The sequence below is a fragment of the Gopherus evgoodei genome, chromosome 11, assembly GCF_007399415.2.
Source record: "Gopherus evgoodei ecotype Sinaloan lineage chromosome 11, rGopEvg1_v1.p, whole genome shotgun sequence".
Taxonomy (NCBI): Eukaryota; Metazoa; Chordata; order Testudines; family Testudinidae; genus Gopherus; species Gopherus evgoodei.
Window position 1 is genome coordinate 20,563,230 of NC_044332.1, and position 15,320 is coordinate 20,578,549.

The 15,320-nt window shown below is 39.9% G+C and overlaps 1 protein-coding gene across 1 annotated transcript in view; it reads right to left on the reverse strand.

The window, feature by feature from the left end:
• Nucleotides 1-15,320, reverse strand: part of BMPR2 (bone morphogenetic protein receptor type 2) — a 185,945-nt gene that overhangs the window by 49,448 nt on the left and 121,177 nt on the right.

The following is a 15,320-nucleotide window of genomic DNA, read 5'->3' on the forward strand; positions in this document are numbered from 1 at the left end:
TTGAGGGAAGTCACTTACTCATTTTACTGTGTAAAAATGTTGGGCCACAAAAGAATGCCTGTACCAGAACTATGAAAGTCAGACTACATTACAAAGGCAGGTTAAAACTATTTTAATTGCAACGGACTCAATAATTAAATATTTCACAAGAGCAACATTCTTGGACAGATATATCACAGACCAGAAAACATTAGAAACTGCAGAAAAACTGCTACGAAAAATATTTACATAGACTTTAAGGCCAGAAGGGACTGTCATGATCATGGCCTGGTCTACACTGGGGGGAGGAGGGAACAATCTAAGATACACAACTTAAGCTACGAGAATAGCGTAGCTGAACTCGACGTATCTTAGATCAACTTAGAATCACTTACTTCGCATCCTCGCAGCATGGGACCGACGGCCACCACTCCCCTGTTGACTATGCTTCTGCCTCTCACTGAGCTGGAGTTCAGCAATCGACGGGAGAGCGATTGGGGATCGATTTATCGCGTCTACACTACAAGCGATAAATCAATCCCTGATAGATTGCTCGCTAGCAGCCAATCCGGTGGGTACTGTAGACATACCCATCTAGTCTGACCTCCTGCACATCGCAGGCCACAGACCCTCACCCACCCACTCCTGTAATAGACCCATAACCTGTGGCTGAGTTACTGAAGTCCTCAAATTGTGATTTAAAGATGTCAAGTAACAGAGAGCCACCATTTACTCTAGTTTAAATCAGCAAGTGACCCCATGCTCCGTGCTGCAGAGGAAGGTGAAAAAAACCCAAGGTCTCTGCCAATCTGACCTGGACGAAAATTTCTTCCTGACCTCAAACATGGCAATTATTTGACCCTGAGCATGACAGCGAGACCCACCAACCAGACACCTGGGTAAGAATTCATTGCAACAACTCAGAGCCCTCCCTATCTAGTGTCCCATCTCCAGCTGTTAGAGATATTTGCTACTAGCAGTTGCAGATGCGCCATGTGCCCTTGTAGGCAATCTCATCACACCATCCTCCAAAACTCTTATCAAGTTCAGTCTTGAAACCAGTTAGCTTTTTGCCTCCACTGCTCCCTTTGGGAGGCTTCAACCCTGCAGAACTTCACTCCTCTGATGGTTAGAAACTTTCATCTAATTTCAAGTCTAAACTTGATGGCCCATTTATATCCATTTGTTCCTGTGCCAACATTGGCCCTTAATTTAAATAACTCCTCCCCCTCCCTGGTGTTTATTTTCTCTGCCGTATTTATAAAGAGCAATCTTATCTCCCTTCATCATTCGTTTGGTTCGCTTAAACAAGACAAGCTCTGAGTCTCCTCTCATAAGGTAGGTTTTCCATACCGCTGATCATCCTAGGTAGCCCTTCTCTGCACCTGTTCCAGTTGGAATTCATCTTTTTTAAACATGGGATACCAGAACTGCATATGGTATTCCAGATGAGGTCTCACACCAGTGCCTTGTATTGCGGTAATAACACTTTCCTTTCGCTACTGGAAATATCTTGCCTGATGCAACCTAGGATTGTATTAGAATTTTTCACGGCCACATCGCATTGGTGGATCATAATCATCCTGTGATCAACCAGTTACACCCACGTTTTTTTCCTCCTCTGTCGTTTCCAATTGATTTGTATTCAGCTTATAGCAAAAATTCTGTTAGTCTCTAAATCCATGACCTTTCACTTTTCACTATTAAATTTCATCCATTTCTATTACTCCAGTTTTCAAGGTCATAGAAATCTTCTTGTATTATATTCTGGTCCTCCTTCGTACTGGCAACACATCCCAACTTTGTGTCATCTGCTAATGCGAGCAGTCTAAAAATCAGGCTTTTAAATGGAAAGCACTCTAACAAACGTTATTACTTCTCTTTTTTAAAATCTTTTTGGTGTTGCAGAACTTAGGAATGCTGTCTATGATTTCAGTCAACTCATATTTCCTTCCCTCTCCAATAATTTTCACAGTAAGAAGGTTCAGCCAAACCTAAACACTGAGTTATATGTGCTTATGTGCAATAGCTGTACTTGTACAAGCAGGCACTTCCTGCATGCAGATCAGAAGCAGAGCCACTGTCTGCCTTATTGGAGCCTAGGATGTTTCTGTTTACAAATCCTGGAGCCAGGCAGGGGCATTGACTGGAGGCGTCAGCGTGCTGTCTGCTTCCTTGCTACACTCAGCCTTTGTCTGGGTCTGCGTCAAAGAAAGAACAACAGTGCTGTGCTAGCAGTAAAGGGTGGTTTAAATACAACGCCCCAGCCCAGATTCCTTAATCCTTTTACAGTCCTGTTCAGAAAGATAAACTAAGGATTAATGTGTTTTTAACAAAGCCATATGCCTTCTGGTTCAGGATTCAATAGAGTTTTAAGTCAAATTTATAGCAAATATTCTAGTACTAAAACATAGCTCTTCAGTAAATCAATACAACATTACATTCCTGTACTTTCAGTCAGCATAACATTGTACACATACAACACAACATTCCTGTACTTTCTAATTTGAAGGAACATGTTATGGTTACGGGTTAAACACTTATGTGACATTTCAAAAATTATTGAGTTTGTCTGAAGAGTGTCTATTCAGATAACCAGTGCTGTTTTCCTATAGGTACTCAGTGGTTAATGCACTGATTTCAGTCAATGTGCCTGCATTACACACAGTAAAATATTTTTAAGATTTTTGATCCCATCTTCAATGGTACTATATCCTGATCAGAACCAACCAGAGTCCAGAGGAACTGACAGTATGACTGGAAGAAAGTCTAATGTTAGAATACTGGGGGCATGGTTGAAAGGGAAAGAAAGAGGACTATACAGAGATACGAAGTTGAAGTGTCTACACAGAAAGGTGTGAAAGCCTCATTATTTATGCCTCCAGATAACAGTGTAAGCCTCAACTGTTCCATATGAACAAAACTTCCTATATTTAAATAAATCAAAACCAAAAACACCTCTCTGTTGGTCAGTAATGAGCGGGAAAATTGTGTTTGTGCTTATTTAAACCATGGATGTTTAAACTGTACGTTTATTCCATGCCTAGAGAGATTTTAAAATGTCCATATAATTCATATATATTGACAGTGGCCTGTAAAACTAGAGGAATCAGAGGGACCAGGCAAAAAACTAAATGGGAGCCCCATTTTTCCCACTAGCCCTCTGACTTCTCTGCTGTTTTCCCCATCTGCCTTCTCTCCAATAACCATTTTTTAATCTTTTACCTTCTTGCTTAATTAGGTTTTTTCCAGTTATGTTACCAGAATAATTATTCTTGTTCATTCTTCTGAATAGCAGTTTCTCTTACCAGATGATTCCACAGGCCAGGTAGGAAGGCCAGCACTGTAGACAGCTGAATGGATAACTGAGTCTCACACAGCAGGCAATTCAGGCCAGCGAAGACTCTCCAAATGTGTCTATGCCCTTCTGTTGTACTTTACCCTTGTCACTGAGGAAAATGTTGTACAATACCTCCCTCTTTCATTCACCATCCCAGCTAGCACCCAATCACTTTCACTTTTTCTCATTCCCAGCTCTGCCAGCACTCTTTCTACCATTCTCTCTCTCTCTGTTATCCTCTTTCCTTTTCCTCCTTCCAGCCTCAGCTAGCACCCAATGTCATTGCAGAGTCCTCTCTCCACACCACCGAGGATCTTCTGTGTCCCTTCCCACTGCACAGCAGAGGTGGAACCTGCCATGGATAGATCTTTTTGTTTGGACACTGCCGACTAAGGGCTTGTCTACACTGGCACTTTACAGGGCTGCAACTTTCTCGCTTAGGGGTGTGAAAAAACACACGCCTGAGCGCAGCAAGTTTCACTGCTGTAAAGCGCCAGTGTAGACAGTGCACCACCACTGGGAGCTGCGCTCCCAGCGCTGGTAGATATTCCCCTCGTGGAATTGTTTTTTTGTTTGTTTGTTTGTTTTTTAAGAGCGCTGGGTTGTGACTACACAAGCCACGTTAAAGCAGCAGTACTCTAAAGACGTGCTCTAAAAGGACAATCTTCTCCTCTTCTATATGGCAGGCTTTGGGAAGGGCTGTTCTTCCTCTTTTCCTATCCTTGCCCAAGGGAGGGTTCAGCTTCCTTCTGGACATAAAACATTAGCTCCTGCAGGGGTCTCTCTCCCGATTCAGGGGTATGTGGGGCACAGTAAGGAAGTAGCAGAAATAGAGAGAAAAAAAACAACATTGTGATCCTTGATTCATTTTGACCACGGGGTAGAAAAAATAAATATATAAAAACGAAAAAAAGTTTTTAAAAATGGAGGAAAAAATCCTAAGGGAGGTGGGGAGGCAGAGACAGAAGTTAAATAGAAAAGGAGAAGATTTAGGGTATGTCTACAGTACCTGCCAGATCGGTGGGCAGTGATCGATCTAGCGGGGGTCAATTTATCGCATCTAGTCTAGACGCCACAAATCGATCACCGAGCACTCTCCCCTCGACTCCTGTACTCCACTGCCACGAGAGGTGCAGGCAGAGTCGACGGGGGAGTGGCAGCAGTCCACTCTCCGTGGTGAAGACACCATGGTAAGTTGATCTAATACATTGACTTCAGCTATGTTATTTATGTAGCTGAAGTTGGGTAACTTAGATTGATCTGCCCTCTCTAGTGTAGACCAGGCCTAAGAGAAAACGAAGAGAAAGCAGAGACAGGGCAACCACATACAGACATGCCTTGAGGACACAGAAGGCTGGAGGAGAAGATTGCCTATCCAACAATCCATCACATGGGGGAAGGGAGGGAGGTTTATTCAAGGTAGAGTGGCCCATTAACACCTCTGCAGTCATAGAACAAAAAGAGGGACTTAGTGGGTTACAAATTGTTGCAATAAACTGTAACACTAGAGTACCTTTCCCAGACCTGAAGAAGAGTTCTGTGTGGCTTGAAAGCTTGTTTCGCTCACCAACAGCAGTTGGTCCAATAAAAGATATTACTTCACTCATCTTGTCTCTCTAATATCCTGGGACTGACATGGCTACAACTACAGAGTTTACACCTGATAGTTACCCAGGATCAAAAAGCACAACTGAAATGCAGTTTTCATTTCTGAGAAACTAACTGAAAGTGGTTTCTGCCCTGCTGACTTGCACCAAATAAATAACTAGCTCTTGTATACAAGTTTTTTTTAAACAAAAGGAAAAAGAGTATTTTCTAGTGGTTAGACTATAAAACCAGAAGGTAAGAATTCTATGTTCTATTTCCAGCTCTGCTACTGACTCACTGTGTGACCCTAGGGAGGTCACATCATCTCTCTGTGCTTCACTTTAGCCATCTGTATAACGAGGAAAATAATACCTTACCTAACCTTAGAGCCCTGTTGTGACACTTGTTGGTAAATATCTTGAAGATGAAAAGTAAAACAACAGTAATAAAGAGTAATACATGTTCTGCACAAATGCAGAAGATTCCTAAGGATCTAAAATAGTTTGACTGTGGATGGAATGAGTAGGGCTGGGATCAGAACATTCCAAGTCCTTTGCTCAGACCAATAGATTACCCCACTACTACAGAGTATGTTTGGAAAAATACAATGCTATTTCCACTCTGCGACAAGTCCCACCTACCCTATATTAACAAGCTTGGAAGTGCACCCCTGTCATAAACAAATAAGTAAGAGTTAATAGAACAGAAGTAATTCATATCTCTTTTGCCTGTAAAGGGTTAACAAGATCAGTGAGCCTGGCTGTCACCTGACCAGAGGACCAATCAGGGAACAGGATACTTTCAAATCTTGAGGGAGGGAAGTTTGTGTGTGTGCTGTTAGTTTTTTGGTTGTTGTTCTCTCTGGGTTCCGAGAGGGACCAGACGTGCAACCAGGTTTCTCTCCAATCTCTTTGATACAGTCTCTTATATGTCCAGAATAGTGAGTACTAGGTAAATAAGGCGAGTTAGGCTTATGCTTGTTTTCTTTATTTGCAAATGTGTATTTGGCTGGAAGGAGTTCAAATTTGTATTTTGCTGAAAGGATTTTAATTTGTACTTGTATACTTAGGCTGGGAGGGTATTCCCAGTGTCTATAGCTGAAAGACCCTGTAACATATTCCATCTTAAATTTACAAAGATAATTTTTGCTGTTTTTCTTTCTTTAATTAAAAGCTTTTCTTGTTTAAGAACCTGATTGTTTCTTTATTCTGGTGAGACCCCAGGGGACTGACTCTGGATTCACCAGGGAATTGGTGGGGAGAAAGGAGGGAAGGGGGAGAGAAAGGTTAATTTCTCTCTGTGTTAGGATTACTTTCTCTCTCAGGGAGAGTCTGGGAGGGGGAGAGAGAAGGAGGGGGGAAGGTGAATTTTCCTGTCTGTTTAAAGATTCAAGGAGTTTGAATCACAGTGATCTTCCAAGGTAACCCAGGGACAGAAACCCTGGGAGAGGCAACGGTGAGGGAAAGGGTTTACTTTCCTTGTGTTAAGATCCAGAGGGTCTGGGTCTTGCGGGTCCCTGAGCAAGGTTTTGGGGGGACTAGACTGTACCAGGCACTGTAATTCCTGGTTGGTGGCAGCGCTACAGGTTCTAAGCTGGTAATTAAACTTAGAGGAATTCATGCTGGTACCCATCTTTTGGACGCTAAGGTTCAGAGTGGGGAATTTTACCATGACAACCCCAAACAGTCAATAATACAGAAGTTCACAAAGAGACTGAACAGAGAGACCAGGTGGGTGAGGTAGTATCTTTTATTGGACCAGCTCCTGTAGGTAAGAGACACAAGCTATTGAGCCTATGCAGAGCTCTTCAAGAAGTTTGCAGACAAAAGTCCAAAATTCTAAGGAACTCAAAATTTAGGGTGAATTCAATTCAAAGCTGATTTCTGAGTACTTTAATGGGTTCAGTCAAACCTTTTGCACACCGAAATACCTAAGCTATTGTAAATATATATGCCTTTAACATTTCTGTTCTGGGTATACTATCTGCAATCTATTAAAATACAAACACTACTGAATCAATTCCAAAATGTTCTGTTTGCTTATCTTGCGCCTTGATATACTCCTTCTTTGACCATTTCAAAAACACATAGTAAAACTAGATAAGTTTATCACCGCAAGCAATAACTTCACAAGGCAACGATTCTTTACATAAACACCTGCTGGAAAAACCTGTAGTAATCTGATTAGAAATAGGTAAAACAACCATTTTTTAAAAATGCTAGCATAAAATGAAGATTTATTTTTGACAAACGTACTGTATGCTGATTTACTCAAATCCTGAATGTACCATGAAATTCAGTGAAACACATAGCAAAAAGTAAACCTGTTAAAGGATAGAAATCCTTTGTGTCAAACAACAAAGTATCATTATGATACTCCTGAAGGACAAGCAGTTAACTATTTCAGAGCACCTTAAAAGTAACTTTCTCTATTTAATTGAATAAATATTTAAAATCAATGGGATAGATGTTTCCATTCTTATTTCAATGGCTACATTATAAGACAAAAATGTTCACCTACTGACAGTGTAACGGTACCTAAATAAATGTACAAGACACTTTGACAGACATCATAACACAAGGAGCCAGTACATCAATGTAACTGCTATGATTTCAAACACACAATAAAGGTTTATCACTGTTAATTGAATTAAGCATATTCAGTATCAGCTTTTTTCACAGTATCAGTATCATTTTGACTGATCCTTGTAAAATGTGCAAGATTGAGGCACTTCAGCTCTAGGGTAAGTGGAGGCTGTAAATGGCTGCAGGCAAAATCAAGTGATGGTCTGAATTCTTGATGCTGACCGGTAAACATCAAACCCCATCCACTTTTCTCTCTTGCAAGCACCAGGTTAGTAAGAGGCAGGGTTTGGGCAGAAAGTGGGTTTATCTAGAGAGAGACAGGGAATAACATGTGATCCTCATCATGCTAATTAAGTACTTAGCCATACACTCCCCCTACAGTAGGTAATAATTCTGTAATCATGAGAATAATATGGTGGCCACCCAGATGTTCTCTCCTTCATGCAGGACTCAGCTACCCTCTATCCTCATCCTACTCATTACTGTGTAAATAAGTATTTATACATATAACACTGCACCAATTCAATGGAGGAGTTCAATATAGGGTGGGGGGAAGCTATACACATTAACAACTTTTGTATCGTGTTTCACGCTCATTTAATCTGTCTCAAACACTGTAAACGAGATAAAGAATTTACAACCTTTGAGTTTTTTCCATTAGGAAATTTTAGTCTTCATTATAATCTTCACAACATGCACTGGTGCACTCTAAGTCCTTTTCACCTTTTTTCTCTGCATGGCTTTATATCTTCTCTCTTAATTTGGAAATCAATCTAATTTAATTGACATGTTCATAAGATATTCAAAAATCTCATAAATTTGTTTTAAAAGTATTTGCTTGTTGTATGCTCTCATGCTGACATTACACACTTGCAATGATATGATAATAACTGACAGACAGTTTGCTGCTGAAAATGACAAATCTGGTCTCTTATTTATTCTCAAAGACTAAGCAATCTCTGCCCAGGTCTATCCAGTATCTGTCTCACTAGATGTTAACCGTTTGGCTAAGTTCAAGAGAAACATTCTTGATTTACCTCTCAGACAAAAGATTCAGAGACAACTGGTCATTCAGTTCTTGATTCTGTTGAATTGATTTAAATTACTGAATGTGTCAGCCAGTGCCACACAGTACAGTCAGCAGTTTGAAAAACAAACTCTTGTTTCAGCACTGTGTCAAAAATCATCAAAGGGAAAAAACTAACTGAGAATCCATAAAAAAGGAGGGCTATAAGCGTATCTGATCTCCATTTTGGGATTGTTATATTTGTGCCCTCTTCTTCTTCCTCCCTCCCGCCGCACACTTAAGGACAAATAAAAAAAGTGGTAAAGATTACCTAAAAATAGGTCATGGAAGTGACATGACTGTTCTAGATTTGCATCTAATATGTATCTAAAAGTACAGAATAGCAGTGTTCATGGAGTACAACACCTGACTACATCCCTGTAATATGGTTAAAATACTCATCTTTTACTAAAATTAAAAACACCAAGACCTTGACCTTAATAACTAATGACAATATGGAATTTAATACATTTTAAAAATACAGCTACCAATATACAAAGAGGTCAGGTCTGTAACAGTCACACTAATGAAATCTGTGTAACCTTGTATTTCTACATTTATATTCAGCAACTGTCTTTTAAACAGGAGAAAAATATTTTTATATACAATTACAGCAAAATAAAAGCACCCAGGAGAAATGGTAAGAAAAACATTTTTAAAGAGATGATACAGTAATGCCATGTCTGCAGTATAGAACTGCCCCACTGACCAGTGCATCAACACTACATATTAAGTTTCAGGAGCACAACGTGCACTGAAATGACATACAACACTCCTGTTAAGAGTTGCAAGGCTTGTGGATTAGTGCATCTCTGCCAAAATTCCTGGCACAGCTCTCTGGAGAAGAATGCATAGTGCCTTTGGTCTGCAGTATATATTGAAATCTACTCATATTTTTTGTTTGCTCCAATGGCTGTACCTCTGAATCATCCTGGATCTGGGCATGTCCTATGAAGACAGGGGTGTGCCTTGCTATGTCTACACAATGTAAATATCTTAAGGTATGTCTATAGCTGCTGACAAGACTGACCGTGGGTCTGCTAGCACTGCTCAGAAAGACGAAGCAGCTTAGTTCCATTCTTCTAAATTGTTTATTTGATATTTTCAAATAGCTTTCTATTTTTCCTTTAATTGTGGTTGGGCTTTTTTATGTTTTGTATTGCAGCTGTACTAACAGTTTTCTCTCTCTTGTTTTCCACTAGGTTCCAGAGACAAGGTTATCAGGACTTGTGTCCAAAAGGAAAGACATTTCTCCATGTCTCTCACTGTGGCTTCCTCTGTCAGCTAGTGCAATGAGGTTCCTGGGAACGTGTCATTCTTTTAGGGGGGAGATAGGAGGAAAGTGGATGCACTTTGGATATAAGGAATGAATATGAGAAATAGCACAGCTGCAGAACCTTTAACTGTGTTCTTTTTTTCAGATCTCAGGTATGTCGGAGATTCTATTAAAGCAGCACAGACTACCACGGCAACTGCCCTCACCTCAGAAAAGTACCTACATTGGGAAGAGCAGGAGAATGGGTGCGTCTGAACTTGTGTTTGTTCATTTTAGTCTGCTCATTAACCTGTGACTTTTTCTCTGTTTTCCAGGTGAAACTCCATGGGATATATATATATATATATATATATATATATATATATATATATATATATATATATATATATATATATATATATATATTTTTAGAAAAGTATACCTGATTTACAAAATATAAAGTTGGACTTGGCAAACCTATTTCCGCATCCCTTTGTTACACATGTGGTGAGTGAGTAAAGAGAGAGCCAAGACCAAGAAAGAACATCCTAAGTTGCTCCAAATGAAGAGTAGGGTTGGACATAGGATAGATCAGCTGAATATTGATTCAGCCGTGTACACACAATTGGTGACTAGGTTGACAGGTGGCAAAGCCAGAGCTCTGAGCCACCACCGGGAAAGCAGGGACACTGTCTGGCTACAATGTTAGAATTAGCTTTACTACTGCAGTTCCAACACTTACATTTCCTGTCCAAATGTTACAATGCTGCAGTGACCCGATGATGCAGGATGCAATGGTGCTTGAGTCTTGCTTGTACTAAGTATAACTTTGAGGGTGTGTATATATCTGTGCACTACTGTAAGAAGTTTTATATATGAACATGAGGTATTTTACCAGCATAGTAATGGTATGGAAATGGATGTTCTGCCTTTTGCTTTGATGAGAGCAGGACTGGAACCAATCTTTTGAGAGGTTGAGTGTCCTCAATTTCTATGCAAATTAGTGGGAGGTAATCATCCTCTGAACCAGACAGGAAGCACTCAGCAGAACTGGGTTGCTAACTAAAAAAAGATGGTAGTTTGGAAATATGTAATCAGTCTGACTGGGCTTTTCAAAGGAGCTTAAAGGAATTAAGTGGCCATGTCCTATTCAGATTCAATGTGATCTGAGCACCAAACTCCACTGGGCTCCTTTGAAAATCCCAGCTTCTATCTTTATCTTAAAAAACATGAAAAAGGTAAGGAATAGATGTGGATTGGACAAGGAGCATGAGTCATGTTGACCATGGTTACAATAGTGATTTTTTTTATTGAGGCATATAATGCTTAGTAACACATTTGAAAGGGTCTCTTCTTTCTCCTATACCAGTGTTTCTCAAACTGTGGGTCAGGACACCAGAGTGGGTGCCGATCCTGTTTCAATGGGATCGCCAGGGCTGGCGTTAGACTTACTGGGGCTCGGGGCTGAGCCCCACCCACCAGAGCTGAAGCCCTCAAGCTTCGGCACCTTCCAGGATGGCAGGGCTTGGGCTTTGGCCCCTCTGTCTGGAGTGGTGGAGCTCAGGCTTCAGTCCCCCTTCCCGGGGTTGTGTAGTAATTTTTGTTGTCAGAAAGGGGTCATGGTGCAATGAAGTTTGAGAAACCCTGTCCTACACCTTTCCTCTTTCAGTTTCTACACATGCCCTTGGGGGTTGAATTCATAATTCACCCTGTTTGGACATAAATCTCATGCTGCTAAAGTTATCTAAAGAATTAGGCTCTTAAAAGCTATGGCTCTGTATTTGTATGGATATGCACTATACGAACCATCCACAAGACCCATTCATTTATTTTTTTATAGATTGGATTTTAAGATAAAGCACATATCTGTTCCTTAAAAAGTTTTAAATCATCAACAAACACTGCAATGTCCTTTAATGAACTGGGGAAATCAAACAAGATTTCTTTAAAATAAACATAAGAGCATGCTAAACAAACATGCACCAGAAAAAATGTATCTAGAAAGATCTGCATCCATTATGATAGTAGCAAGCAGCCCCAATTAGAAACCTACGGAGTGTTTTCCTAACAGCCTGAATAATCAGACTTCACATTCCTAAGCCAGTACTAATGGAAATTGCAACAATGACAAGTTTCTCTCTCACACTTTATTAAGGGCTTGTCTACGTTGGCAGTTTACAGCACTGCAACTTTCTTGCTCAGGGGTGTGAAAAAAACAACACACTCCTGAGCACAGCAAGTTTCAGTGCTGTAAAGCGCCAGTGCAGACAGTGTACCTGCACTGGGAGCCACGCTCCCAGAGCTGGTAGCTACCCCCCTCGTGGAGGTGGGTGAGACCACACAAGGCACATTGAAGGTATGGCACAGCTCTGGTCTCTCTTACCCTGTATCACTACAGTTGCTCTAACGCAGGGGTTCTCAAACTGGGAGTCAGGACCCCTCAGGGGGTCACAAGATTATTACATGGGGGGTTGCAAGCTGTGAGCCTCCACCCCAAACCCACTTTGTCTTCAGCATTTATAATGGTGTTAAATATATAAGTAAGTGTTTTTAATTTATAAGGGGGGGTCAAACTCAGAGGCTTGCTGTGTGAAAGGGGTCACCAGTACAACAGTTTGAGAACCATTGCTCTAACAATTCGTAGATGGCATTCCCCGTGCAGTTTCCTGTGAAACGTGTGCAACTGCTGCACTAGTACCAGCAGTGACAGGCAGGATATGGGAACAGTCCTTTAGAATGTTTACGTTTAGTTATTATTTTGGCATATTGCTCAAGCCCTTCGTGTGAATTTACAGAATCAAGAATCTTGCTCTTTGCTGCACTCACCTTGGCACTGCTATTCAGAATGTGACTAAGAATTGCTCTTTAAACAATTAAAATATAATCAACAGCTGTACATATACCCTGCAAAATATAAAAACCACAAGTACATTTTTTCCCCTTGATTTTTCTTGAATCTCTCCCTTTTTGCCAGTAGGGATTTTAATAGCACAATTATGTACATGGGGTCACTGGTGAAGCTTTTAGTGTCTTCATCACCTCCTGTCTGGATTATAAAAACACAATTTATTTGGGCCTGAAAGCATCAGCTTTAAGAAAAACCGCAATCAGTGCAGAATGCAGTAGCACTCCTAATCAGCAATACACATTAGCAAAGTACCTTGCCATGGTGTTCTCTGCTCTCTTTGCTGGCTGCCCACTGAACACATTGTTTAATGTAAATTTATTAAATCAGTCCTTATTTTCAAGGCACTAAATGGCATTGGCTCAGCATACCTAAAAGATTACCTCACCTTCTGGGACTTTCTCCTCAGAACCAATGGAACTTTCTAAAACAAGGGCAATGCTTGTTTGCACAGGAAGTAGGGCGTTCTCAGAGGCTGACTGTAACACACACTCGAACCAGAACTAAGATTTATCACAAAACTAGCTACATTCCAGTCCAAATACACCATGCACTACTTTGAAATTGCCTTCCCTCTGAACATTATAAAGCACATGAAGTTAAAAAAGAAAAACTACACTCACACACAGAGTTTTCCTCTGGTAAGGCAGTAGAGTTCAGATTTATTACATTCGGCATACATTCATTTTTGTTAATGCCCGCTTCTGGAAGACACTCAGATACAGTAGAACAGAAGTCGGCAACCTTTCAGAAGTGGGGTGCTGAGTCTTCATTTATTCACTCTGATTTAAGGTTTCGCATGCCAGTAATACATTTTAATGTTTTTAGAAGGTCTCTTTTTATACATCTATAATATATAACTAAACTATTGTTGTATGTAAAATAAATAAGGTTTTTTAAATGTTTAAGAAGCTTCATTTAAAATTAAATTAAAATGGTGACCAGGACCCGGGCATTGAGTGTGCCACTGAAAATCAGCTCATGTGCCACCTTCAGCATACGTGCCATAGGTTGCCTACCCCTGCAGTAGAACCTCAGAGTTACGAACACTAGATTTATTAATTGACCAGTCGAACACACACCTCATTTGGAACTGTAAGCATGCAATCAGGGAGCTGCAGAGAGACCTACATACATACATAAAAGGGCAAATACAATACAGTACTGTGTTAAACTTAATCTTCTAAAAAAATAAAGGGAAAGTTTAAAAAAAAGATTTGACAAAGTAAGGAAACTCTGTGCCTATTTCATTTAAATTAAGATGATTAAAAGAAGCATTTTTCTTCTGCATAGTGAAGTTTCAAACCTATATTAAGCCAATATTCATTGCAAACTTTTGAAAGAACAACCATAACCTTTTGTTCAGAGTTATGAACATTTCAGAAGTGTTCATAACTCTGAGGTTCTACTGTACCACAAAAGATCCAAAATACTATATAGGATAGTGACTTCTTAGACCGGATCATGAAAGAATTCACCAACAGAGGGTCTCATCTGAGGAACGTAGCAATCTATGGTCACGTACTGTTCAACAGCGGTCTCAGCATTCATTAGCCACTTGGCCTGTAAATCCTATTTGGCACCTCAGTGGGCTATCACTTAACTGGTGTAGTCCAAACCTTGAGCGAAAACTTTAATCAGTTCAATCAAGATACAAAAAAAACCATCTTTTTTAAATGTTGGATCAGAGCTTGTCTTCACTACCGTGCTAAATCCCGTCAGCATAACATGGTGTAGACACTGCTTTAAATCGATGCAAGTTATGTTGACTTAAAGTTATGTAACTTATGTGACTTAACAAGAGTAATTTAGATAGACTTAGTGTTAGTGTAGACAAGGCCATAATGCTAGACAAAGCTTTGTTATAGCATCAAATTTCAATCTGTAAATTTACCACATTACTGGACAGAATCAAGAGCTTTTACAGAAAATACCTAATTAAGAAAACAGGAAAGATAAATTCCCTTGAGAGATTTTTAAAGTAATAATTCTGTATTCTGCATGAATAGGGTTATTCAGACTTAATACAGTAATCTAAAACAGATCTATTCTACATTACTGGCATTCAATTTTGTGCTCAAGACTACTTGGATTGTCTATCTGCCTCTTGTTATTGAAAAATGTCTGCATATTAAGACCTGTCTCACAATGACCATATACAGGTTAGAAAAGGTGTAGGAATTAAATGCCAATAGTATTAGCAGATGGCACCTGAGAATGCTTTACAACTAAAGCTTAAAGGTTGTCCTTGTCCCTTTTAATCTTAATGACTCCATTCAACCAAACAATTGTAATGAAAAATAAACATGGTAAATCTGTGCCCATGACAAAATCAAGTAAGAGGAATGGTAATAGCAAAGCAGAATAGAAGACAGATGGATTTATACAATTATAATACTCTCAGTGAGGCTAATATCTCCAGATTATGAACATTGGAGAATTGGTCTGAAATCAGTAAGATGAAATTCAATAAAGTCAACTGCAAAGTACTACACTTAGAAATGAAAAATTGAACACACAGATACAAAATGAGGAATAACTGACTAGGCAGTGGCATTGTTGAGAAGGAGCTGGGTTATAATGGATCAAAAATGTAATGAGTC